Genomic DNA, 27869 nt, shown 5'->3' on the forward strand with positions numbered 1-27869 from the left:
CGACTCCCTTCCATCAAATATAATATGGCAAAAATGACAGCATATTACTTCTAAGATCAGGGTATAAGAAGACTCTGACTTCTGTCTTATTCACGCTCTTGTTGGCTTGCTGTGTTGCGAGCTCCAAGTGGCAAGGAGCTGATATCTCCAGCTAACAGCCAGTGAGGACCTGAAACCTGCCAATACCACCTGAGTGATCTTAGAAGTGGGTCCTCTTCCAGCTGAGCCTTGGCATGACTGCAGCTCTGGCCAACATCTTCACTGCAACCTTGAGGGGGACCCTGAGCCAGAGGGACCCAGCCAAGCCACATGTGGATTCCTGGCCCACAGCAACTATGTTTTAAGTCACTGAGTTTTGGGGTGATTTGTTACACAGCAAGCTATAACTAATACGTTTGGTATGAGTTAATAAAATACAAACCCAGGGTAGCCAGTCAGAGGTGTAAGAATTACAAAGAATCACTGTGAGTTCTTCCCTCAGATATGTCACGGCTCACTGACCTCTTTCCGATCTGTAATCAATGTCATCTTATAACTGAGGACCTTCTTGGCCACTCTGTAGAAATGACAGCGACCCACCCACACACCCTCCCATCTCCATCTGACACACTGTAGACTTTACAGATATTTTGTTTATGCCTCTCTCCGCCCCCACCCCCAGCACCTTGAGAATGTAGGTTGCACAGATGCAAGGACTTTGGGCTCTTTTGATCACCACTGCATTCCCAGGACCTGGAATCATGTATCACACTGGGAAAGTAGTAGGTGCTCAGAAATATCTGTTCCCACATGTACTTCAGTGCTTGAGCAGTGAAGGCAGGAACCAAGGAATGACTAAGTTGGCTAGAGACTGTATTATTCTGTTCAGCAGCACTCCGCTTACACACAGAACAAAGAGCATCAATCAAAGCCAACCACAGTGTCTGGCAGGCAGTGAGAATTCCAGAACACAGAACATGAGCAGCACGAGAGCACATGCAGAAGATGAGGGCATGAAAGGGAAGCAGGAGTGGAGGGCAGACATCGCCGCACTGAACAAAGCGCTCTTCTGCTGTGTGTCAGCCTGCCACATCGGGGCCCTGGCCACCTTCACCGTGGCTCAACGGAATCAGTCCTAGAGTCCCTCCACCGGCTAAGCAGGTGTTATGTGGTGGTGTGGCATCTAGAGCGTCTTTGAACTGGCTACTCTGTTCTGCGGTTTTTATTGCTTTACCTAAGCCCTCTTCCTCCCAATTTCACATAAAAAAAAACCAAAACAAAACAGCTCTTCCTTTTTTGAAATAATGTAGGGAGGGGGGAAAAGGAAGAAGTTAGGCTGGGAGAGTGAGGCATGTCCCAGTGGGGAGCCCACTAGCGAGCAGAGCTTCACACTCTTAATTGTGGCCTTTTGATTGCACTTTGCTGGCTTCCATTTGGGGGAATGAATATGCTGACTTTTCCTCCATTCACAAGCCTGGGAAACTTTTCTGTATGCTCCTGAAAAACCCAATTTCCCCCATCCCACAGCATCTGTTTCAGGGAAGGTTGTTGCCAGCCTATAGAGTGTGTAAATTCTAAAAGGATATCCCTTCTGTGTGGACACACTCCGCTAGCAGATGGCTTAGTGGAAAGCTGTTGCTTTTGTGCAAAGAAAAGGCATCCCTTCCTGCAGGACTGGAACTCAGCCCTACTTCCTCCTTAGCTGGGCACCTTTGAACAGTGTATAAACTCGTGTCCATACACAGCGGCTGTCTCCAAGTCCTTTCTTGTCCTCATCTACAAATGTGAAGTATGTGTAAAGAGTAAAACCCTAAACCAACCACAGCCAAAGGGGATGTTGAATGGGGTTGTTCAAGACGTGTCCTAGAATCTACATTTCTTTCCAAAGAGGGAGATCACATTCAGTCTGGAAGTAATTCTTTATATATATATATATATATATATATATATATATATATATATACACACACACACACACATATATATATACATTAAGATTGTATTTATTTATTTGACAGAGAGATAAAGCCAGAGAGCACAAGCGGGGAGTGGCAGATGGCAGAGGGAGGAGAAGCAGGCACTCCCCTGAGCAGGGAGCCCGATGCAGGGCTCAACCCCAGGACCCTGGGATCATGACCTGAGCTGAAGGCAGATGCTTAACCAATTGAGCCACCCAGGTGCCCCAGTCCAGAAGTAATTCTTGATACCAAGAATCCCAGTTCCCAGCCCAGCCCACCATAGAAGTAGCCAAGCAGAGGCAAGCAGACGCTGACGAAGGAACAAGAGCATGTTGCAAGTAGAGAAAGGAGCCATTTGTGGGTTATAAATAACCAACAGTAGGCATTTTGCAGAACACAGTGGAAAAGGAAGCCTCCCTAGATATCAATTGATATAACCTTTGTTATTTAAAATATGAACTTAAAAAAATGAATAACAATGCTTTGATTAAAACTATAAATGAGAAAAAAAAATCTGAGATTACAAATCTAGAGGTTGAGAATTCTCTGCAGTTAATAACAAGAGCCTTGACAGAAGAAGCAATCACCTGAACCTGGACCGATATGAGCCAAGAATCAGGTGGGACAGAAGAAACAGATCAGCTTCTTGGAGCTGGATAACGTAAAATCAAGGGATTCATCAGTTCCTCACTTTGGATGGTTTGGAAGTCAACATCGGAACTCAGGTGCAGTTTCCCCGGTTAACAGCGCAGTAAATTTTAGATAGTTCTCATTACATAATGTGAGACTCAGCCATTCTCAATTAACCTTGGTCTTATCTTTATTGAAGTCTAAATTAAGGAGCACTTCTAAGTACCTTCATAAATGGAATCTGACGGGGAGAAGAGCCCTACCTAACTACTGCTGACGGCATCCTGGTGTCCAGAGTAGGGGGGCAGGTAATGCAGCCTCCCTCAGGGAATGCTGCCTTCCCTAGCCTTCTCCCCGTCCAGAAGGGCTGCACATTAAAATGACACTGCGTGTGGCTGCTGGCCAGGCTGCCTTTCTTGCAGCCATCTGTGTGACAGAGTTTCCATCAAGCTGCCTTTGTGTACACCACCTCATGGCATCAATAACCCAGCACATTCCTGCGTGTGCCTTGTGGCTAGCCTTGGGCAACCGTGCGATGCTCCCTCTCTGCTGCAGACCCAGCTTCCCACGGCAGGTCTGTCTTTGCCTTGTCTCAACCCTCTAGCGTCCTTGGGGGGTTAGGTGGGGGGAAGAAGGCAGGGATGAATAAAATTGAAGTAAAAACCATTTGTTTCTAAAAGGGAGAAGGCAGAACCAACTTGCAGCAACTTATTTTCCTCCTGATGAAACTGGTCTTTGGCTGTCTTCCCACCTTCCTTTCAAAGCCTTGCCGTTACCTCCCCCAGTCTGTTGATAATGTCCCCCTTCACTCCCATCCCACAAACCTCCTTTGAGGGCTCAAACCCCAGGCTTTGGCTTGTTTATCTTCGGAGGGCTCTATGCCTTCAAATTATTCTTTATCTCCATTCCATTTTATTATGCCATGTGGGGAAAGCAATCTGATTAAATTCCAAAACCCTCACCATGGTGATTGGTGAGATTTATTTCAATTAGTCATAAGCACTTCTGGCCAGCAGCATGAAACAGTTTTTTGCCCCCCCCAAGTAGGCTCCATGCCCAGCATGAAGCCCAACACAGGGCTTGAGCTCACAAACCTGAGATCTAGACCTGAGCTGAGATCGAGTCAGACGCTTAACCGACTGAGCCACCCAGGCAACGCCAGCATGAAGCCCTTCTACACGCTGTACAATGTTGGGTGTGGTATCACCGCATTATTCTTGTTATTTTATGTATTATTGAAAATAATTCCCTTTTTAGACTATAGCTTCTAGGAGTCTCGCTTCTCACTGTTCCCCTTTCCTCTCTTCTCTCTGCTTCTGAGTGTTTCTCTTTTGAAATAAATTACTCCATATAGATTTCTCTTTTGACATTTATTCTATCAGAGAGGCGGTCGCTATCACTTTTGACTTCCAAAGGTTCCTAGAAGTAGGTTTTGGGACCAAGTCCTGCCTCCCCCTACTTTTTTGTTGTTGTTTGTTCTGTTTTGTTTCAAATGATTGAATAGCTCAGCCCTCGTTTTCTAGCTGTATCTTTTTTTCCTTTTAACATTTAAAAAAAATTGTGTAGAAAACACATACCATAAAACTTATCATTGTAATTATCTTTAAATGCACAGTTCAGTAGTATCAACTATATTCATGAATTTGTGCAACAGATCCCTAGAACTTTTTCTTACAACACTGAAAATCCATACCCATTAAACAGCAACTCCCCATTCTCCCCCTCCCTCCCCTCCAGCCTCTGGTGACCACATCCTACTTTCTGTTTCTATGAGTTCGACTGTTTTAAATACCTCATAGAAGTAGAACCATACAGTATTTGTCTTTCTCTGTGCCTGGCCTATTTCACTTAGTACAATGCCTGCAGGTTTCATCCATGTTGTAGCCTGTGTCAGACTCTCCTTCCTTTTTAAGGCTGAATGGTATTCCACTGTAGACACACACCACATTTTCTTTATCCATTCATCCTTTGAAGGACATTTGGGCTGCTTCCACCTCTTGGCTATTGTGAGTAATGCTGCAATGAACATGGGTGGGCAACTGGCTCTCTCTTATACTAGAGGTACATTAAAATTATCAAGAAAGCAAAAAGAACTGAAAGGATAAAGCTCCACTTTGCCACAATGGCAAAAAATCTGCTGCCTACTTTGTCACTCACTCTGGAAGCTGCTTGCTAGTGTGAAAGTTATTTTGCATAAAATTATCTATTAACTCAAAGCTTTCAGCTCTATTTAAAGCTCCACTTTAAAGTTTGACTTTTTTTTTTAGTCCTTCAGAAGTTTTCATTATCTGAAAGTACTCAGAAACGTCTCCATTCATCTGGGATCTCTAGAATTCTTTATTCTTGAGCAAGGGTATCCTATATTCACACTAATATGCAAGTGACTGTTGAGCACTGTCCTTACCCAGCTTCAACTTCTAAAACCAATACATCTTTACTTGGTGGCATTGAAAGCAGGTATTGAAAGGGAATTTGTAGGCAGAAGTTCTTCCTTAAGTCAATAATTCCCAGCCCCTTTTTCCAGTAGGGCAGACAAGGAAGAAAATCGCCCATGCCAATTCCAGGTAATGACAAATGTCTGCTTCCTTTGACTTCATCTCTCTCCCACTCAAGAAAGGATAAAATACAAGTGCATACAATGGGTGTTGTTATAGGGATAACCTTGAATTTTCTCTGGTTTATTTTTTCAGAAAGGTAAATCTTTGGCAAACTCCAGTATTTAAACTATTAATAAAACAAATCACTCACAGGCCACCTTACAAATGATTCACTGCACCAGTATGAACACACCGTGGTTGAGAACTTTTGCCTTAAATGGTGATACCGCCGTTCTACGTATTGTGTGTTCAGCCCTGGAAAGGGTGATGAGAGGTGTGTTTTTGGTTCCCCAGTTCCCTCTTTCCAATTAGGGGAAGGCAGAGGAAAAGCAATGGAGAAGAATAGCAAGTTCCTTGAGAGTTCAGGGGTCTTGATCTTGAACTTACTGCCAGGCTGCCTGCAAGTTCAGTTCTTTTGGGAGCCCTGAATGATGAGCCCCAAGTATTTGGAACAGGAATAATGGAGCTCCTGGAGATTCTGGAACAGTTTAGACAGAGTTTAGGGGTTAAAACATGCACTGTGGAGGCAGACAAATGTGGCTTCAAGTCCAAGCTCTGCTACTTCCTAGTTTTGTGAACTTAGGTGAGTTATTTAACCAGTCTGATCCTCAATTTTCTCATCTGTAAAATGGGCTTAAAAACAATCTACTTGAGGAAATCTGATGTTTTCATCTGTCTAGAATTCCTTCTTCAGTCCCTTCTTTCCTGTGGGCAACCCATTTTGTGGATTTCAAGTGGGGCTGACCTCTACTTCATCCGCCCCACCACTGGGGCATCCACCCAAAGAGTTTGCTTCAGGGAGGAGCCTGTGACTCAAACTGGCCAATCAGATCTTTCTGATGGGGTTTCTGAGAAAGATTCTTTCCTGCAGCAGCCACTAACTGGGTAGATAGGAGTATGGGGGAGGCTGGCAGTAGCCATCTATTCTATCTTGTGGGAATAAGCTGCAAAAAATGGAGCTGAGTAGAAATAAGCAAAGGTTAAAGAGAGCGTCCTAATGAAATTGTTTGATTCCTGATTCCAACCATGTCTGACAGGAGATGCGCCCTGGGTTCCCCAGTTACCTGAGCCCTTAAATTCCCTTTTTGTTTGAACTAGTCTGAATTGGGTTGCTGACATTTGTAATCAGAAGTCTTGACTAGTAGGCTACCTCGAGGTTGTTGTGGGACTAATACCTGCAAAGGGATATGAGGCTAGGTCATCGTGTCACATCTTCCTCTGGGCCTCTGTCATCAGTGCAAAGGCCAGTAGAAGCCAGAGGGCCCCTCCTTTCGTGTGTGTGTGTGTGTGTGTGTATGTGTGTGTGTGTGTGTGTGTCGGGGGTAAATAAGAGCCTACAGACTCTCCTTTCTCCTCTCTCCTTGCTCCATCGATGGGTACGTGACTCCAGAAACTCTTGTTCTGGAGGGGAAAGTACCACCAGGTATAGCTCTTTGAATAACTGCTGACCATTTCTTTATCCAGCTCAGTAACAATTACGGGCATCCCATGTCTCTACAGGTTGATTTGGTTGGAAGTTTTACTTGATTTTTTTCATCACATTCCATTTATGGAACCATAGAGGATTAGAGCCGGGAGGCACCCTCAGGAGGAAGTGTCTGGTTGGACCCTCCATCCTGCCCCCTGGGGACAGAGGGAGCGTTGGTTCGGTGACCAGCCCCACGCCCCCCAGACAACTGGCTGAAGCAGGTCAGTGCCTCGTCTCCTGCTTCCCAGTTCTCTGAGAGGGTTCTGCCCTCAAAATTGAGCTGGGCTTCTTCTCAGCTACACATCCAGACCCCTCCTTCTGCTCACAGAGCACCCATCTGGTGTGCAGCCCCTAGGGTCTGCCACAGGTAAGGTGGGCTGCTGCCCCCCCCAGGTGTTCTGAGCGGCATGGCAGAGTCCAGCTGCTCCAGCTGTAGACTCTGCCTCCCTCCCCTCTCCCCCCTTCCCTCTCCTCTCAATCTGTTCTTTTTCTGTTCCTTTCTCCCCATTGTTCTGCAGCTCCATCCCTTTCTACCTGCCCTTGACCCCCCGCCTTCTCCCTTGCCCCTTTTTTCCCTCCCTCTGCCATTCTCCCCTCTCCTTCTCTCTGCCCCTCTTGTCCTGCTGGTCTTGTTGGCCCACTGCTCCTGGGGGGTTGAGTCCTAGATGTGGAGGCTAATGTTCTGAAGCCAAAATTTCCCAAAATATGACCCAATGACCAACAACTCCAACAGTTGTTAATACAGACTTTATGTGTTTATTTATTTATTTTAAAAGATTTTATTTATTTGAGAGAGAGAGAGAGAAAGAGTGAGAACGAGACGGGGGGAAGGTCAGAGGGAGAAGCAGGGACCCTGATGTGAGACTTGATCCTGGGACTCCAGGATCATGACCTGAGCCGAAGGCAGCCGCTTAACCAACTAAGCCACCCAGGCACCCAGACTTTATGTGTTTTTTAAAAAAGATTTCTGTGGACAAATCAAGAGTTAATCAAGTTTCATGGGTAAGAATTTAAATCCAAACTTGGATGTTCAAGAACTGCCATATTACCTTCTTTTCTTACAGGCAATTTGACTCTGAACCTGAGCCTCCACCCCAACAGGCTAATGGGAAATTCACCTTGTCATCACTGAGAATTCCTCTGGATCCTGCCCTCCCCCCCTCCAGGGTATGACAATGTCCTGAGGTATGAGACAGAGCAGGACTCTTCGTGTGGGCACCTGTGGCCACATGATGGGGCATGGTTTTCTGTGCCAGTGCCAGGCTTGGGCGTGGGAGCTTAGCTGGGGCTGTGAGGGGGGACCAGTGCCTAGAGCCCCCCTCAGGTCCTGACAGTCCCTATCATGCCCTGGTGCCAGCTTCTTCCAGAAGTCTCCACCTCTGCTCTCCTTTCATTTTGGAGAATTTCTAGCTGCGCCCTGTTTTGGCCTCCCCGCACCTTCCGCCAGGCAAAAACACTCACTTTTCCCTCCTCCTCTGAGAGGATCTAGCAGAATTTCTCCCAAAGACAGGAAAGGCTGTGTCAACAAATGGCTCCTGATATTCATTCCACAAAATACATCTCCTCTCAGTTAAGAAGGTAGAGGGCTGGTTACTTTCTCAGGAGGAAGGAGCTAGAGAAGGAAAAATAGAGTAAGAACAAAATGCAAAATACCTCAGGCAGTGGCCCTGTCATCAAAGAGAGACAGGCCCCTTCTCGAAGAACTTCACAGGGCCGCTGTGCATGGCAGACCTCCAGGAGGCAGACAGAAATCCTCTCCTATTGTGTTTGACCTGGGAACGTCTCTGCCAGCATCTCAAGGACGAGTTCTACAGAACACACCTTGGAAAATTCTGCATCGGCCGTTAGCTAAGGGCTCCTGACTCTGGCCTTGCTCTCAGCATGGACCAGTTTGTGGCACTGTCTGGTGGACATGTGGAAGGACAGAGAGACATGAGGTGTGGTGGCGAGGCATGGGCTGATGGTTCCAGTCCTGGCTCTGTTACTCACACACAATCACTTCTCCGAAGCCCAGTTTTCTCCTCTGTAAAACAGGTTTAGTAATCATACCTACCTAGTAGGACTCGGGGACGATTACCTGAGGTAACACAGGGAAGCATCTAGAACAGCTCCTGGAATGCCGCAGATAGTCCACATCGGGAGCTACACCATCCTTGTAAGTACTGTTGCAAGTCAGCCTGAACCCAAGGGGTCTGTGAGTAGCAGAGTGACTGTCCACGTGGGCTTTGGAGAGGCTCATTGGGCAGAGCTGAGGGGTAGGAAGGGGAGCAGGGCCTGGGAGCCAGACCCCGACCTCCCCAGCTGGACGCAGAATGAGGGAGCAGCGGAGTGTTGTTTCTTCCCAGCCTAGCTCCTCCACAATGTGAAAAAGTACGTTAATAAGCCTGCTCCGAAGACTGTGATAACAAACAAACGAACAAACAAAAAGGAAAACAGAGATCAGAGACACTGACCCATCAACCTAGAGCACAGGCCCCGACCCCCATCTTTTATCCTGCATCACAACATGGCTTCGCTGCCGTGAGGAGGCCACAGGGACAGACGGGTGAGGACTTCTAAGGACCTGAGTCAGGGCAGTGTCAGGAGAGATGGGAGAGCAGAGAGTGTTGGCCCTGAGAATGTGGAATGAGAGCCTCCCAATGAACTTGCCCAGACTGCTGCTTGCATGGTTCCTCCTTACGGGGTGTGGGGGTGTCCGTCAGCCTTGGCTTCCCCTAGCTGCGCCCTGCAGGGCCTTCCTGGTGGCAGGAATTGGGCTGGGATGTGGTTCAAAGCCGGTGTTCAGAGGGATGGGGATTTTTTTTTTTAATTTTTTTGTTGTTATGTTAATCCCCATACATTACATCATTAGTTTTAGATATAGTGTTCCATGATTCATTGTTTGTGCATAACACCCAGTGCTCCATGCAGAACGTGCCCTCCTCAATACCCATCACCAGGCTGACCCATCCTCCCACCCCCCTCCCCTCTAGAACCCTCAGTTTGTTTTTCAGAGTCCATCGTCTCTCATGGTTCTTCTCCCCCTCCGATTTCCCCCCCTTCATTCTTCCCCTCCTGCTACATTCTTCTTCTTCTTCTTTTCTTTCTTAACATATATTGCATTATTTGTTTCAGAGGTACAGATCTGAGATTCAACAGTCTTGCACAATTCACAGCCCTTACCAGAGCACATACCCTCCCCAGTGTCCATCACCCAGTCACCCCATCCCCCCCCACCCCCCCCCCCACTCCAGCAACCCTCAGTTTGTTTCCTGAGATTAAGAATTCCTCATATCAGTGAGGTCATATGATACATGTCTTTCTCTCTTTGACTTATTTCGCTCAGCATAATACCCTCCAGTTCCATCCACGTCATTGCAAATGGCAAGATCTCATTCCTTTTGATGGCTGCATAATATTCCATTGTATACATATACCACATCTTCTTTAGGGATGGGGATTTTATTCATTTTTGCATCCCTTACACTTAGCACGGGGCTTGACTCTCCCATGGCCCCTCAGGAAGTGGGTGCCCAATGAACTGAAACATCCTCTGCTTCCTTGTGGCTTTTGTCCCCAAGGTTGCAGAGCTAGCTGACAGGCAGGGCTTGGACAGGACAGGAGAGGACAGGATGTGGGCACCTGACATGACACAGCCCCCACCATCCCCTCCACCCCCTCCACAGCTGGCTAAGGAGCCTGACAAGGAGGGGGGAGACACTGAACCAAGGTGACAGGGCCCCTCCTGTCCCCTTCCCTGCACTGCCTCTGACCCTTAGTTTCTTTGCAGCCCAGATTAACAGCGGATGAAGGCATGAAGCCGTTTCCACAGGCGCAGCTAGTGCTGTGCTTTGCCCCTCTTAACGTTGCTTCGGGAGCAAAGGGATTTCTGCTGGCGTATTAGGAACAGGCTGTCGAGTAGTAACGGCACATTAATTTTGAGCATGTGCAGAGGTACAAGTGGCAATTCCAAGCTGAGACATTTTATGTCTATAGGATGGAGGCTGTGACAGCTTCCTTCCCCTGTCAGTCTTCATTCACCTCTGGTTTGCGGACCAGCGCCGCGCTGTCGTCAACAGCCTGGTGCCTGTGACGGCATCTGCAAGACACAGGGTTCTGCAGGGTGGGTGGGAACGATGCCACAGAATCATCAAATCGTAGACCCACAAGGGGCCTTGAGTATCCGTCGAATACCAGAGCTTTGTTTTATGGTGTTGCCGGACTCGAAACCCAAAGAGGTGAAGGAACTCAGGAAAGGGCACAGAGTTCAGGCCGGAGCTTGAGCAAGAACCCACGGCTTCTGACTCCCACCTAAGTGCTTCCCCTGCATGGAATCTCCTCTCAGGACCTGTGTGGTCTAGAATCCTTTCATCGGAACTCTGTCTGCAGAAGGGGTGGGCCCCTGTGAGTCAGATCTTCCTTGGGCTGGGCTGTGCTGAGCTTCCAGGAATCCAGGTCTGGTGAATCAGCTGCTCTGAAGCATCTCGGGGCAGCCCTGTCCATGGGGCCTTGCTCACCGGATGGCAGGGGCACGTCCGCCCGCTGACCTGCTTCACCAGCTTCTTCTTTCTTCTCTTCCTCTAAGAAAGTCATAGCTCTACTTCTGCTGCGCTGGGCTGGGGCCCTGCCTCAGAAGCTTCCGCTCTTAGAGCGAGAGGGAGCCCTAGAGATCATCTGATCCAGTGCCCTGGGAGGAAACTGAGGCCAGAAATACCAGCCTAAGGCCACACAGATGGGGAGCAGCTGGCTGAGGTTAAAACCCAGGACTCTGGACCTAGTCTTAGCACCCTTCCCTCCTGACCCCACGACTTGAGAGAGAAGACCCAGCATGGTCTAGATGGGTTTATTCTAGCTTCAGAGGACAAACCGGCCTCAGAATCGCCTGGAAAACTTGCCTACAATGCAGGTTTCAGAGAGCCACCCAGACCAAGCTGATCAGAATCAGCAGGGTGGGGGCCAGGAATCTGCTTCTGACACACCACTTCCTTTGAGAACCACTGAGGCATATGTTACAATCAGTTGTGAAGGGTGTTGCAAGTAATTTGTTACTAATAATATTTGAAGCTTTGAATAGAACAGATACAATAGCCTGGCTCTCACACACTTGCATAATGATTAGCTTCCTTGACCAATGGAGAAAGTTATGGAACTCCAGCTAACTCTCAGGGAAGACATGGGCCCTGCATTTTTCTGTACCCCAGTAACCAGACCCTTGTGCTTGGGCCTCCCCTAAAATGGATATCTGAGGGAAGAGACGAGAGCACAGCTTTGGAGATAGTCAGAATGGGGTTTGATTCCAAGCGCCATGGCTCACCAGGGGTTCATCAACTCCCTTGACTTCGCTGGGTTTCAGTTTCTTCATGTGTAAATTGAGAATAATAGTTCCTGCCCCTGAGAGTTGCTGTGAAGATTAAATGAAAAGATCCCAAAGCATGTGAATGGAACAAAACGGATGTGCAGGGCTCCGGGCAGCAGGGCATCTGGGCGTGGCCCCTGGCTTCTTCCCTTTCCCCAGTCTGAGGACAAAGAACCCCCAAAGGACCCTTCTGGGATTCCAGGAGAACTGCATTCCCCAGGGGACCGAGCTTAACGCAGTGCCTACCCCTGTGAAAGGGGTCCTTAAATAGAAGTGACAATATTAGTCCCTGTCACTGCCACCTTTCTTGCTTCCCACCCTCCCTCTGTGGCCTTTGGGGGCTGTGGCTGAGCTGGGATCGCCCTCTTCCATCGCAGGAGCTTCTGCCCCAGCCCTGAATCCATTTCAGCAAGCATAGAGGTAGGGCCAGGCATCAGGTGGGAGGTTAGCTTGGGAATAAATAAAAGACACACCCCTGGCTCTCCTCTGCTTCCAGCGAAGGAGAGAAGGAATGCTAAAACCAGGGATTTTTTTTTTTTTTTTGCATCTTCGCTTCTATGCAATCCCCACCCATCTCTTGTACCTTGCCTGCTCCTCTCTGGGATGGACAGCAGGACAGAGCACGGAGCGGCTTGTTTGGAGATCCCAGTGGGCTGTTTGATTCCTAGGCAACTCCCCCCCCCACCCCCTTACTCCAGACTGTGGTTACCTCCAGATCTGAGCCACTTAATGGGCTGCCCTGTTGCAATTTCAATGTATCAATAGGCAACCATTCACCAATAATGACACCCAGCAAGAAACTAATTTTCTTATTCACTGCACATCGGCCTCATTAAGGCCCGTAGGACGTGTGACATCTCAGGAGGAAACAAGCTCTAGGCTGGGAGGCCTTTCTCAGCGTGTCACCTCCTCATAAATAATGGGTGGGGGCCCCGTGGGGGCCAGTGGCCCAGTTAACCCACTTCCTGAGTTCACTGGCTGCACCACAAACAAATCCTAAACAAGCCTCAAAATGGAACTAATGAGAGATCTCAATGTCAGAGCTATACCCCTCAGAGCACTTGTAAACAGAGGCTACAGCCCGCCCTGTGCCCTGTATTCGGGTGTGGCCTGGTTCTGTGTGAGCCCCGGCTTTGGTTTCTGACTGCAGACCCCAGAGAGCAGGCTTTTAAAGAGCGTTTGTGACTTCTGCTCCCCCTAGTTTGCTGAGGGTGCCTTTAACTCCCGTGTCTGTGACCCTCTCCCCACCAAAGACGCTCATTAGTGCTGGCCAGGCTCACATCAAAGGTGGCTGTAGGTCCAATTTGTAGGAATCTGGTTGCCTTTCATTATCCAGACCCTCGGGGGTGGGGGCCTTGGGGCATGGACAAGTTTTTAAACTGCACTTTACCTAGAAAGGACCCCGTGACTGTAGACGGTCTGAAATGATTAAAGATAAGTTTGGTGGTGGGAGGTGGTGGTGGTTGGGATAGCATTAAAGAAGGGTTGGATTTCGAATCAGTCTTAGCTTATTAATTTTTAAAAATCCCTTGGATGTAGACAGACTTACAGGCAGAGGCAACTCGGAAATGTACTGGGTATCCATAGGGAGCTGGACTCGCATTAAAACCTTCCAGCTGACCTGTGCATGCATAGGAGAGATGCCCATCCTACTGAGGTGGGAAACAAAGGCAAAAGAAAAATTAAATTTCCTTACAACTTACAGCAGTGACGAATCCTTGAAAAGGCAGAGTGACATTCCTCTGGGAACGCAGCTGCCTCGATGTTAATATTTTGCTAAAGGCAAAAGGCAATCTTAGCCTGGCCGCCAGGATCTTGTGAGTCTACCTTAACATATAAAAATTCCTTTGGAAACTTCCTTTATCTCTACCCCCCAAGATATATGTTGGCAATCATCCCCCAAGCATTTGGGCCACTGATACACATCTGAAGGGTCTCATGACTCAGGTTTTATTAGACAGTAATAAATGACCTTTTCCTACCAATAGCTAGCCCCCCTCAAGGTCCTGGAAACCTTGTTTCCAAAATAACTTGGAGGCTTGTGCTGTCCCTAACCCCCTCCCAACTTGAAAGTATATAATCTGTCAATTGCTACAATTCCAGTGCAGCTCCTTCTGCCCACGGGTCCTGTCTGCGTGCTTTAATAAAACCACTTTTTGCACTGAAGACGTCTCAAGAATCCTTTCTTGGCTGTCGGTTCCGAACCCCACCACTTCAAACCACATCAGATGGGCGGCACTTTTTCTGTGACATTTCCTCTTCTAAGGATGACTGTGGCTGAGCTGGCCTAGCCTTCCCACAGTGACTGAAGGAAGAGTGGGGGAAACGTTCCAGAGGAGCCAAAGCCCCTGTCCCATCATCCCCACACCCTCCCTGATGACATTCCACACATGCCCCTAGAGAGCCCTGGCCTTTTGTCCTCCATAGCAGTTTCCATCAAATTACAGCCACACTGCCTTCCTGACTGTCCTTTAAGCTTCTGAGTGGGTTAGGTATTTCTCTGTGTGACCTTGGCACCCTGGGCTCACTTTTAACAGTGATAATATTTTATAATTTAATTATAGTATAATATAATATAATATATATTATATATAATATAATAACATAATGTAATACAATAAATATAATTTAACAAACACTTACATATAAAGAACTTACCAAACTCACTACCCAAAAAGCAAATAATCCAGTCAAGAAATAGACAGAAGACATGAACAGACATTTCTCCAGAGAAGATGTACAAATGGCCAACCAGACACATGACAAAATGCTCAACATCACTCGGCATCAGGGAAATCCAAATCAAAACCTCAATGAGATACCACCTCACACCAGTCAGAATGGCTAAAATTAACAACTCAGGAAACAACAGATGTTGGCGAGGATGCAGAGAAAGGTGAACCTTTTTACACTGTTGGTGGGAATGCAAGCTGGTGCAGCCACTCTGGAAAACAGTATGAAGGTTCCTCAAGAAGTTGGAAATAGAGCTACCCTATGACCCAGCAATTGCACTACTGGGTATTTACCCAAAGGATACAAAAAGAGTGATTTGAAGGGGCACCTGCACCCCAATGTTTATAGCAGCAGTGTCCACAATAGCCAAACTATGGAAAGAGCCCAGATGTCCATCGACAGATGAATGGATAAAGGAGATGTGGTATATATATACAATGGAATATTACTCCGCCATCAAAAAGAATGAAACCTTGCCATTTGCAATGACATGGATAGAACTAGAGGGTATTATGCTAAGCAAAATAAGTCAGTCAAAGACAAATACCATATGATTTCACTGATATGTGGAATTTAAGAAAACTGATGAACATAGGGGAAGGGAAGGAAAAATAAAATAAGATAAAAACAGAGAGAGGTGAACCATAAGAGACTCTTAACTATGGGGAACAAAATGAGGGTTGCTGGAGGGGAGGTGGGTGGGGGGATGGGGTAACTGGTTGATGGGCATTAAGGAGGGCACTTAATGGAATGAGCACTGGGTGTTATATGCAACTGATGAATCACTAAACTCCACCCTGAACCTAATAATACACGATATGTTAACTAACTTGAATTTAAATAAAAAAGAAAACAAACATATAGTGCTTGCTAGCACTTTTAGGAATACTTACTCATTGAATCCTCTTAACGACCAATAAGGTAGTTACTATTATTGTGCCAATTTTATAGACGAGAAAACAAAGGCACGGAGAGACTGGGTGACTTGCTCAAGGTCACACAGCATGTAAGTGGCAGGGCCAGAATTCAGGTGCAATGTGGTCACAGATTCTGGGCTCCTAACTGAGGTGAAATGTTGGGGTCCAGGAATGAACGGTCGAGAAAGAATTCTTGAGATGTCTTCAGTGCAAAAAAAGGTGGTTTTATTAAAGCACGGGGACAAGACCTGTAGGCAGAAAGAGCAGCACTGGGGTCATGAGGAGTGGCTGATTATATACTTTCAAGTTGGGATGGGGTTAGGGACAGCATGAGTCTCTAAGGAATTTGGAAGCAAGGTTTCCAGGACCTTGAGGGGGCTAGCTGCTATTAGGATAAGGTCATTTACTACTGTTTAGTAAACCCTTAGTCATGAGACCCTTCAAATATGTATCAGTGGGCCATATGCTTGGAGGATGATTGCTCACATATATCCTGGGGGGAGGGGGCGGGTAGGGATAAAGGAAGTTTCCAAAGGGATTTTTACACATTAAAGGAGATTTACAGGATCCTGGAGGTCGGGCTAATATCAAGCTAAGGTTGCCTTTTGCCTCTAGCAAAGTATTAATATTGAGGCAGTTGAGTTCCTGGAGGAAGGTCACTGTCCCTATTACTTGTCAGTGGGCTGCAAGGGATATTTAATTTTTCCTATATTTCTTTTGCCTTTGTTCTCTACATCACTAACCACTTTGCTAAGTGGTTACATCTACACCCCTGCCTTGTTGAATAGTCCATTTATAGGTCTTTTCCCGTCACCAGCCTGGGAGTTCTGAGGGGCTGGAATTCACTGCCGGGCACACAGCGGATGTTCCCAGCACTCCTGGGAATACCATGCCCTGTGTACAGTTCTGCCTCTAGTCAAGGAGGAGCACACGATGGCCAGGAATGTTCTCTTGGCACCGAGAAAGGAGCTGTTATGAGTTGAATCATGTCTCCCCCGCCAGTTCTTATGTTGAGATCCTAGCCCCCTCAGAATGTGACTTTATTTGAAAATAAGGTCTATATAGAGGGAATCAAGTTAAAATGTAGTCATTAAGGTGACCCCCAATCCACTATGACTGACGTCCTGATAAAGAGGGGAAATGTGGACACGGAAACACTGATGGGGGAAGACAATGTGGAGAGACAGGGAGGAGAGCCCTGGGGCAGATTCTTTCCTCACAGCCCATGGAAGGAACCAAACCTCCAGACACCTTGAACTTGGACTTCTGGCCTCCTGAACTGGAAGACGGTAAGTTTCTGCTGTTGAGCTGCCCAGTCTGTGACACTTTGTCATGGCAGCCTTGGCAAACCAATACAGGCGCGTAAATGAGGGCAAAGGGCAGCGACCCCTAGGATCAGCAGCATCACCTGGTGCTGAGGATTGTCCCCATCTCATGCTCACTTGCCTGGCTCCTCTCTGCTGCCCCCGCTTGGGCGCCTGATGTAGCTTAGCCCAGAAGGAGTCCTGGCCCAGAACTAAGCGACTCCTTAGTCATCCCCATCCTTGACCCTGCTGCTGGTCCTGCCCTTCCCACATGCCTCAGGCTCAGGCACTAGACTCTTGCCAGACAACATGCAGCCCCACAGACAGTGAACCAGCTTCTGCATGATACCACCCTGGGTTCAAACCCCAGGGCCAGCACTTACTGTCTATGCAAACATGGAGCAAGTCTTCTAACCTCAATGGACATGTGCTGGTTTTGATTGATCATTCCTATCAGCATGTTGATTTCCTTTGGGGAATTATTTATTTCTTGCTGGTACAATTTGGGCAAGATTGTAAATGGAGGTGACCCACCTTCCCCTAGCCGAGGGGGGGCATGGACCCCAAGTTAGGCCAATCAAACTCTTTTGCTCGACTTTGAATCTGGAACAGAGTGGGACATGAGTAGAAACACCACTGGATGGCAGGCACGTGGGCTTGCCCGTTCCCTCTTGCCTTGTCTGTGCCCCGTCTGGATGCCCGGACTCCACGTCTGCCTGTTCGGTCTATTAGGCTTGGCACTTAAGACTCCAATGAATTTGCACTGCTTTTATATGTACAACGACCCCTCGGAGGTGACACTTGCTGTGGGTCACACTACCTCCTTGCCTGGACCTTTCATACCCAGCATCCTGTCTAGACCCTCCCTGTCCTCTCCTCCTGCACATGTCCTGTGTTCTCTGAGCTCCAGGGTGCCGCCCATGGAGAGAACAAGCCAGGAAAAGCTCCTAGTGCCACTTTGATCTGTTCTTTATACTCAAGTTCTATATGAGACTTCTGTTAAGAGAAAAAAAAAAAAGATCCTCTACTGCAAAAAAATTAGGAAACCATCAGCTTAGATCTTTATATTGTTCTAACATTCCAGCTTTCTGTTTGTTCAGAACTCAGTTACCCGTTCACTTAATATTTGCTTAGAGCGTCCTCTGTGCCAGGCATTGTGCTGGATGCTCGGGATGTCAGTGAGGAAACACAGCCTCTGTCCTCAAAATGCTCCTGAGCTAGAGTAGTGTCCCTCAAATTTAGTGTTCTCTAGGGCACCCGGGGATCTTCTTAAAATAGATACTGATTCTGTAAATCTGAGTTATAGGGCCTGAAGTTCTGCGTATCTGACAAGTTCTCAGATGATGGAATCAGGAACCCAGTGCCCCCTCATGCCTTCTGGGGTGCTTTTAAAAATCCTAATGCATGAGCCATGATGAAATCAGCATCTATCATTTTTCAATAGTCTCAGTGAACCCAGTGGATAACCAAGATTGAGAACCATTGATCTATAGAGAGATAGACTGTGTTGGTTTTTTATGGCTGTCATAACAAATCTGCATAAACTTAGTTATGTAAAACAATGCAAATTTAGTATCTCACAGTTATGGAGGTCAGAAGTTCAAAATAAGTCTCATTAAATTAATCTCACTACAATCATGGTGTTGGCAGGACAACATTCCTTTCTGGAGACTCCAAGGAACAACCTGTTTTCTTGCCTTTTCCAGCTTCTAGAGGCTGCCACATTTCATGGCCTGTGGCCCCTTCCATTGACTCCAGTCAGGTCTTTCTCATATTGCATCACTCTAATGCTCTGCCTCTCTCTTTGTTTTGTAAGGACCCTGTGATTATATTCAACCCACCCAGACAATCCAGGATAATATTCCCATCTCAAGGTCGGCTGATTAGTCATGTAGCATAACCTATTTACAAATCTTGGGGATTAGGACATGGATGTCTTTGGGGGGGGGGACCAGTATTCTGCCCACCACACAGACATGGAATAAGGTTGGGTAGCACAATGTGGTTCTGCCTTGAAGGAGATAATACAGGCAGGGTGGTTCCTACCCAGCCTTGGAGAAGGGAGAGGAGACATGGTCAAGAAGGATTTTCTGGGCAAAAGTACTGCAGATGATTCGTACTGGCTCTAGAGAACAGATCATCCAATTGCCAGGAATACCGCCCAAAGCAACCATAGTAGCTGGAAATCAGCATTAGGAGGAATATTTCACCATGGAAAAGGGCAAATGCTACAAATTAGTCTTGTTTTTTTTTTCTTTCCCAGAGAATCAGTTGTTAAATGTTTACCAGCACACCACTGAAGGGATGCCCCAGAGTTGAGTCTAAGAGAGTAGACACGAACCAGGTAGACAAGACACTTACTCTTGAAGTATGTCTGCTCTTATCAAATACAGTGTAAGTTCCTACTAGACAAGACTCACATTTCAATACCTCCAGAGGAAGGCTTCTTAGACCTTACTACGCACACACCTGGGGATCTTGTTAAAATGCAGATCTGATTGAGGAGTTTTGGGTGGGGCCAGAAAAGAAAAGTTGCTTTTCTAACAAACTCCCAGGTGATGGCTGGAATACTGGTCCAAAAAGCACACCCTATATAGCAAGACTCTAGAGAAGTGGTCTCTGACGGTGATCACAAATCCATTCAGGTAGAGGGAAGATGATTCTAGAATCATATTTTGAATTGCATATTTATCATATTTGCATACTTTATCATATTTGCATACTTTACCTGGTTACCATTATTTTATGTACATTAAGAAAAAATTTTTAAAGCTACCAATTAAACTATGACCTGCTATTAATTGTAAGATGCATCTTAATTTCAGAGATATTACAATGTGACAAATAATGCATGTCTTTGAATCAATAAGATGCAGTATTTGTGTTTTATAATTTAAAAAGTAGGAAATCACACTTACCAATATTGACTACGTGAACTGACACCAGAACTCTTCCTGGCCTACAGGCATGGTTCTGAACGTGCATAACCCAGAGAGACCCAGAGGCAAAAATGGGGGTCCCACACTCAAAGGGATTAATGCTTGTCAAGGCCCTTTTGTTGTTTACCCATTATTTTTAGTTTTTATTGAGTCAGGGATTATGTTATCTAGTTTTAACTAAAATAGCCATCATAAAATAGACAAATGGTTTAAAAGGATTCCTGTGGTTTGAAGTTAACACCAATAATATAAGCCTCAGTAAGCAATAAAAAAGGCAGAACTGACATTTCTCCTCCTGATGCGAGTTCTGCATCTGCCACATTATGCAGTAAAACAATGATGATCTAATCAGATCTGACAAGACATTGGGGGGGGGGAAGGGAAATTATCAGAAACCCTTTTTGAAATGTGGTTTTACATCCATTTTTGTTGGGGATGAATGTCACCCTTGGGCCCATGAGTGTTAGTTATTATGGTAGGACTTGTGTGTAATTCACACACACTTAGGGAGAGCAGTTCTGCTCGCTGCAGGTACATGGGGACCCTTACTGATGGAGCTTCCACCAGCTTGAATGCTCAGGGGACACTCACTCCAGCAAGTAAATGCTCTGGTCTGAAAGTGGTACATGTTTTTTTTTTTTTACAATTCATTGGCCCAAGCCAACCATATGGGCCCAAACACAAGGAGACCCAGAAGTGCCACCTGGCAAACAGGACCAATGACTGCCACGACTCCTCAGTATTCTTTCTTCACCAGTTGTGTGTCTCCTGCCCATCTGGGGTCATGATCATTGCAAGATACAGACAGCTCTTGACACTCTGTGTTAGAAGAAGCTGCCCACAATAAGCCTGTCTAGCCCGGAAAAATCCTGCCTGGGCTTTGAAATGCATTTGAAAGGGATGTCTAATATTTGGAGAAATTGCAAAGTTAATGAACAGATGATAAAGCCAAGTCATGAAGAAATCACCTTGAAAACCCGTCTCACTCCTCTGAGTCAGCCTTACTGTGTACTGGGAAATGACAACATCCCCTCTTAGTCTTATGCCAAGAACTGAGTTAAGGAGATCTCTCTTCCTGGCTGTGGTGGGCATAAAGAGTAAACGCAGTTGGATATTATCACTTTGAAGAATGGATTTAATCAGTGGGGAGGATCATGCCAAGGAGGATCTGGAAGCAAGGCTCATTCAGAAAAAAATCCCAGTGCAGATCGTCTGAATGAAGAGAATCCAGAGTTACAGGGGATGTTTTCCACCTACAAAGGTTATATATACATCCCAATTTTTAGAAAGAGCTCCAAGTGGTATAATAAGCCCCAGAGGAGAGATACTTTGGGGTGATTCCATAGGCATATGTCAGAGCTGAGTCTTGCATGAAGCAAACTTCATTCACATTTAATACGGAGTAAATGGGTGGGAAGCCAAAGGCAATGTAGAACTAGGATGTAATGATTCATCTGTAGTGTCCTGTTTCCATTAGAGGAACTTCATCTCTTCATCAGCAACTGGAGTCCTGTCCCAATTTCACTTGCCCAGGAGCCCGTGATGTTTGGAAGCGGCAGTAGCTGCGGGAAGTCACCCTCGTGTGCCCCAGGCAGGAGACAGCATGATACACAAGGAGAAGTCGTTCTCGGAGTATTTACTGTGAGGCTGGAGGGTGGCAGCCCCGGGAGCTGATAAATGAGGGAGTCTGTTCTGAGGAGTTGTGCTGTCCTGAGAGAGTGGCCAGTTTGGCCTATTGAATTCGTATCTAAGCTGGGATTTTTTTTAAATGCTTGTGTTGATGTATCTTTTTAAAGATTTTATGTATTTATTTAAGAGAGAGGGAGCACAGAGGGAGAGGGAGAAGCAGACGCCCTGCTGAGCAGGGAGCCCAGTGCAGGACTTGATCCCAGGACCCTGAGATCATGACCTGAGCTGAAGGCAGACGCTTAACTGACTGAGACACCCAGGCGCCCCTAAGCTGGGATTTTTAAGAATTATCTAAGTATGAAAGTCTTAAAGGACTTTGTAATTTCTTCTGAGATGTCTTCCTGGAAACCCTCAGGCCAGGTCAGGTGCCTGAACTTTGTGCACGCCCCAGTCGTCATACTAGAATAATTGTATACGTGTAATTGCTTATTTGCTCTCTGTCCACTGCACCGTGCCCCTGGGACATGGAGACTGCATCTTATTCAGTGCCATACCCCTGGTGGGGGACACATAACATGTACTTGGCATATTTGATTGAAAGGCTGTGTGGATGGGGTGACTCATTTCAAGCCCTCAACTGAAAACAGGATTGAAATCCCACGGAGGACCTATTGCTATGCAGGCTTTGTTTACGGTAGGGCTCCTTAGCCTGGAGTCTACTCTATGCTCTCTGTGGGAGGAGATTTTGGTCATGCATGGGATTCAGGGTGGGGTGGGTACGTTTGATGAAATTGAATGTAATATTTGATGTGCATGTTTATTTTTCTGGAAAGGGTGCCCACCACAGCTTTTTATCAGCTTTCCAAAATGACTCATGACCTCAAAAAATAGCCTAAGAAATTCATATCCTTGTGCAATGCTTGGCCTTGGCCCTAGTGCAAGAGGGCTGGGAATGAATTCTGGTTTTGCAGGGCGGCATCTGCCATCTGCTGGAGATTCTGAGGGGCAGACAGTCACTTCTAGGCTCTTAGCCACCGCAGATCATGTGTCGCCCTGCCCCCATGTTTCCTACACACAATGAGATAAACACATGTCTGAATTTGAATCTTGGAGTTACACCATTTTGGATTTTAGAAAGCAATGAACAATGGAAGGGACCTTGGAAAGTGGTGATCCCAAAGAGAAGCAATCAGAGATGTTGAAGCCAAGGAGATAGGGAGGCTGCCTCATAACACAAGAGGAATTGATGTGTGTGGGAGGTTCTGGAAGGCAGAACTGGGATCAGTAGGTGAATGCTACAGGAAGTCCATTTCTGTTCTTACAGAGGGAGAACTTTCTCCCGGTTAAAACTGCTTAAAAATGGAATGGTCTCATCTTCAAAGGTAGTGAGTTCCTTGTCACTAGAGAAATTCAAGCAAAGGTTGAATGAACAAATATCAGGGATACAGTGGGGCAGTAATTCTAAGGTTCTATTCAATGTCTCCTTCTCCCTCTCAAGTAATTCCATGCATTTTGAAAGGCATTTCACTTATTGTAATTTGGTTCCTCCAAGAGACTCTCTTTCACCGACCTCACCCACAGTGTCTAAGCTTTTGTCTTGTGCAGACAAGCTGACTCTAAATAAATGGGATGAGATTCTGAGCAAAATCTCTCCGAATAATGTACTGAAATATATTCTTCTAAAATGTGAAACAGATAAGCAAAATAGCTTTTATTCTGATGTACTCTGTTTTCTTGAACATCCTAGAAGAGCCACTCTTGAAGATTGAGCTGTCGGAGCCAAAGGCTCTGAAATTAATGGAATGCAATTTTCTGCCATTTGTGATAAATTTCTGGCCTTTTTATGCACATGAAAGTCTTCCAGATGAGCAGAAGCAAAGCTACTAACCAAGAGGTTATTTCGACAAGCTTCCTCCAGCCATCCCTCTATTGTCTTTTCCTGATCACAGCTTTTTGTTTTGCACTGAATAACAATAAAATAAAAAATGAGAACAAGTGAGGGAGAAAACCAACGACGCAATGTTCAGCCAACAATGCAAACAGAATAAAAAATGTTCTTCGATTTTAGACAAAAGGAGAAGAATTTGGTTAAGAGCAAAAAAAAAAAAAATGATGCAACTTTATAAAAAGCAGCATTGGGAATACCATAACTTTTCTGAGCCACACAGAGTTTCATCTAGAATGTCATTTTCAGTTCTAATACATCCTTGGGCATTGTGGACAAACAATTCCTGTTTCGATCCTTGTTTCTTCAGGGTTTGCTCAGCTAAGTTCCCCTTTCAGACTCAGAGCCCAGTCTCCTAATTCTGGAGGAATCCTGATCTTTCCTGATCTTGCTTTAAGCATTCTGTGCTTTTGAACTTGTCTTTGTGCTTCTTTTCCCTCTCTGCCTGGGATGTCCAATCCCACCGCCAGCTCACTGTGACCGCTAGAACTAAAACAGCCCCACCCCCACCCCCAGAGCCAGACATGATCAATGACATCACCCTTTCCATTGCCGTCATGACACGTCTTGTGATCTCGTATGCTTATTTATTTACTTGCATATTATCTGTCTTCCTCAACTGAGACAAAATCTCCTTCTCCATAGAGTTCCTCAGCTGCTTTGAAGCAGAAGCTGCCAGACTGTACCACCCAGCCTCCTTCCTTTTGTGCAATTATCTGATGTTCTCCTAAAGACTCTTCCATTCACCGACTCCTTCATCTGCTTTACGGTTTTGCTTTCTACCTGTCAGGATTCTTGTTGACTACCACAGCCATATAAACATCTCTGGTTTTTCAGTTCCTTGACTTGCTCATTGCCCCTAATCCTACCCCCTCCTCCTTAGCCACCCATGCCCATCCATTCATCCTTACCTACAATGGCATTCCATCCAAAATCAGGGCCTCCAAACCATTGACCTGCTCACCCTTCAGTCTCCTTCCCCTGCATGTGCCTGTCCCCCTCCTTACCCAGTTCAGATTCCCACATCCACCTGAAGAATCTCTGCCTTGCTTCATTATAATAAGCCATCTTGCCCCTGTCTTGTTCTTGGTATTTGCCTGGCAAAATTCCAACGCTGATTAAATCCAACTCGTTGCCTGCTTCTCACCTGCAATCATGGCTGGAAAAAATACACACCGGATTGATTTGTCTCATTTTAAATTCATGACCACAAACCTCCAGTGACCCCTCAGTGCTGCCGGGCAGGGCTCCCACATTCACCTACTTAATTCACTCTCCTACTCTCTAAGAGGACTATTTCGTACGTTCTCCTCCAACCCCTTTCTACCCATGATCCCCCTGCTCTCAGCTGCTGACCTCACATGTCATGTCACTGAGAAAACAGAAACTCCCACTGGTGCATCCACCTGCCTGCCTACACACAAACCCACAGAGTTCACCTCCCTCCCGTTACAAGGAATGATGTGTCCATGCTGCCTTCGAAGGCCAAACCCTCCACCGCAGCACTGGATCTCCTCCCCCTCCCCTACTCAAGGACATCATCCTGTATCATCACTCTCCGCTCCCCACTGGATCATCCTTATCAGCATAGACTGTTGTAACATCTCTCATCTTAAAAAGAAGAGATCCCTTGACACCACAATCTTCTCCAGCAACTGCCTCACTTCTCTGTGCCCCTTTCTACAAAACTCCTTGAAAATGTGACCATACCCGTCATCTTCACACACTCATCTGCTGTTCTCTCTTGCACGCTCTCCCCTCATGTTTTTCTCCCAGCCCCACCCCCTCTTCCCATAGGGCCATTATCAAGGTCCCCAGTTGCCTTAGTCAGCTCAGGCTGCTGTAACAGAATGCCATGGACTGGGTGGCTTAAACTACAGACATTAGTTTCTCAGTTCTAGAGATGGGGAAGCCCAAGATTAAGGTGCTGGCCAATTCACTTCCTGGTAAGAGCTCTGTTCCTGGCTTGTGGCCAGCCACCCTCTCTATGTCTTTGCATGGCAGACAGAGCACTCTCATCTTCCCTTCTCATAAGGGCGCGAATCCCATTGTAGAGGCCTCACCCCCAGGACCTCATCTTAACCTAATTACCTCTCAAGGGCCCCACCAGCAAATACCATCACATTGGGGTTTAGCACATCAACATATGAATTTGGGGCAGACACAAACACTCCATCCATAACACTAGTGACCTCCATGCTGCCAAATCCAGCGGCTCCCTCTCAGTTCTCACTTACTGGACCTCTTAACTGCATTTGGCACGGCTTATCTTTCTTAAAACAATTTTTCCACTTGGCTCCCAGGGTCCCACCCTCTCCTTTTCTCCCACTTCACTGGCTGCTCCTTCCCAGTTGTCCTTATGGAGGCTCCTCTGCCCAGCATCTTAATGGTGCAGGTCACCGTGCTCAGTACTTGGACCTCTTCTCTACTTCATTCTCTCCTTAGATGACCTCATCCAGCCTCACAGCTTTCAAGCTTGTCTCTCAGATTTTTATCTCCAGCCCTAACCTCTCTGCTATACTCCAGACTTGAATATTCACATGGATGTCACTTTTATCTCTGCATGGATGTCCAGTGGGTATCTCGCACTTGACACGTGAAAACTGAATGCATGGTTTCTGTACCACCCTCACCCCCACCTAAACGTCTCTTTCCCAGGAATCTCTAGCTCGGTAAATGATTCCATAAGTTATCCAGTTTTTCAGATCAAAAACCTGAGAGTCATCTCTCACTCCTCTCTCGCACACACCCTACATCTAATCAATCAGCAAATTCTTTTGATTCTATCTTTAAAATATGCCCCAAATCCAACTAAGTCTCCCCACCTCCACCACTACCATCCTGGTCCATGCCACCATTAACTCTCTTGGATTATCACAGCAGTCTGTTAACCGGTCTCTCCACTTCCACCTTTGTCCCCCTACACTGCATTTTCCACAGAGCCAGGGTGATCCTTTAAAATGTAAATCAGATCATGAACACTTACCTTAAACCTCCCAGGGTTTTTCAACACTCTTAGAATAAAATCCCAAATCCTCACTGATGTCTACAAGACTTCATGTCCCCTCTGTCCAACAATGCTTTCTGCCATGATGGAGATGTTCTGCATGTATGTTGTCAATATGGTCCAATATGACTATTGAGCACTTGACATGTGGCCAGTGCAACTGAGGGACTGAATTTTATTTTATTTTATAAAAGATTTTATTTATTTATTTGACAGAGAGAGACAAAAGGAGAGCAGGAACGCAAGCAGGGGGAGTGGGAGAGGGAGAAGCAGGCTTCCCGCTGAGCAGGGAGCCCGATGTGGGGCTTGATCCCAGGACCCTGGGATCATGACCTGAGCCAAACGCAGATGCTTAAGGACTGAGCCACCCAGGCGCCCCCCGAGGGACTGAATTTTACATTTTATTCCATTAATTAGTTTAAAACCAAGTTGCCTCGTGTGGTTAGCGCCTACCATATCGGATAGCACAGCCTGTCCACAGCGTTTCCAGCTTTGCCTGCTACCTTCTTCCCTTCTCACTTGGCTCCAGACACGCTGGCCTTCCTGAGGCTCCCTTGAATATTTTAAGCACATTCTCACCTCATGGCCTTTGCACTTGCTCTTCTCTCTGTCTGGAATTTACTTCCCCTGGATGATCAAATGTCTTACATCCTCACTTTATTCTGGTCAAATATCATCTTCTCAGAAAAGTTTTTCTGAATACCTTATACCAACAAAGGAATCACCTATTTCTCTCTGTCTTCTTTCCCTCACTTAATTTTCCTTCTTGGCATCTCTTCTCACCCAACGTGATATTATAGACTTGTTTATTTGCTCATCATCCATCTCCTCCATTAGGTTATAAGCTTCATAAGGTGGAGAGTTTGTTTTGCTCACTGTTGTATCTCCTGTGCTTAGTTGGTGGTTTGATCATTCATTGAATGAATTAATGATTGAAACAGGCTCCTGCCAAGCCAAGAGTAAGCACCTGAGCTAAGTATTGTAAAGCTACAGAAGAAACCGGAGGCAGGGACCCTATCCAGAAGTCCACAGGAGATGACTTAGCATTGGCAACAGGTGTTTGCATAAGGTGGAAGGGTCTGTGTGGAGTACTGGGGCTCTCTGTGTGTGGTGTGGGGTGGGTGGGTCTGCAGAGGTTGATGTGGAGAACAGAAGTGATGGAAGACATTGTTGAAGAAGAGCGCGCGAAGGACACACTATGGCTGAAAGGATGTGAGCAGGGCTCCCAGGCCAGGGAACACCTTGAGCAAGGACGTGGAGGCCACAGACCAAGGAAGCCTTCCTCCCACTTTGTGAGGCCCCTGGCACTGATCCACAGCCTCTGCTGGCCTGTGCTAAGGCACACTTCTCAACCTCACTCCCCGGGGTCTACTCTCGTGGAGCTCTGACCTGTTCACAATAACATTTTACAAGCTGTCTGTTATTTCT

Source organism: Phoca vitulina, unplaced genomic scaffold, assembly GCF_004348235.1.
Source record: "Phoca vitulina isolate PV1807 unplaced genomic scaffold, GSC_HSeal_1.0 scaffold2, whole genome shotgun sequence".
Lineage (NCBI taxonomy): Eukaryota > Metazoa > Chordata > Mammalia > Carnivora > Phocidae > Phoca > Phoca vitulina.